The 529-nt window shown below is 34.6% G+C and overlaps 1 non-coding gene across 1 annotated transcript; it reads left to right on the top strand.

The window, feature by feature from the left end:
- Nucleotides 1–372: 372 nt before the first annotated feature.
- Nucleotides 373–510, top strand: LOC147818669 (U4 spliceosomal RNA). Its single transcript, XR_015437756.1, has one exon. It is a non-coding gene; the product is annotated as a U4 spliceosomal RNA (small nuclear RNA).
- The last annotated feature ends 19 nt before the right edge of the window (nucleotides 511–529 follow it).

The following is a 529-nucleotide window of genomic DNA, read 5'->3' on the forward strand; positions in this document are numbered from 1 at the left end:
ATTCCTCTGCAGGAATCTTTAACCAATTAGAATACAGCTACAAATAAACCAATCAAGTTATGGCTTCAACCCAACCAACCAATCAGAAAAGGGCTACAGAACAATTAGAATATGACTACAAATTAATCAATTAGAATACAGCTAGGCTAAAGACGAGCCAACCAATCAGAATAAGGCTACAAACAAATGTATTCTGTGGTAGTAGTGGTTGGTTTGTAGCCACATATTGCATAAACATGTTCTCATGGTTGTTGCAACATTTAACTTTTACTGGTGTTATTTTGTTCCACAATATTTCCACTGTTTCCACACTCTGATCACAGTTAGACCACACAGTGAAACCTTTCTAAAATCTCATAAAACCAATTTTAAATTCATGAATGCTCGTGAGATTATTTGTTAAATAATGCTGAGACGTGATTATTGCTGTTTGAAAACTTAACCGAATACCCTGCCTGGATGACTTGAAATACAGTCAACTGTGGCAATTTTTGTTGGTCTCTGAAGAGATTTTACATTTTGTATTAAT

Source organism: Seriola lalandi, unplaced genomic scaffold (genome assembly GCF_002814215.2).
Source record: "Seriola lalandi dorsalis isolate HSWRI2012SDOR001 ecotype SW California unplaced genomic scaffold, Sedor1 jcf7180002054534, whole genome shotgun sequence".
In the NCBI taxonomy this organism is placed as follows: Eukaryota; Metazoa; Chordata; class Actinopteri; order Carangiformes; family Carangidae; genus Seriola; species Seriola lalandi.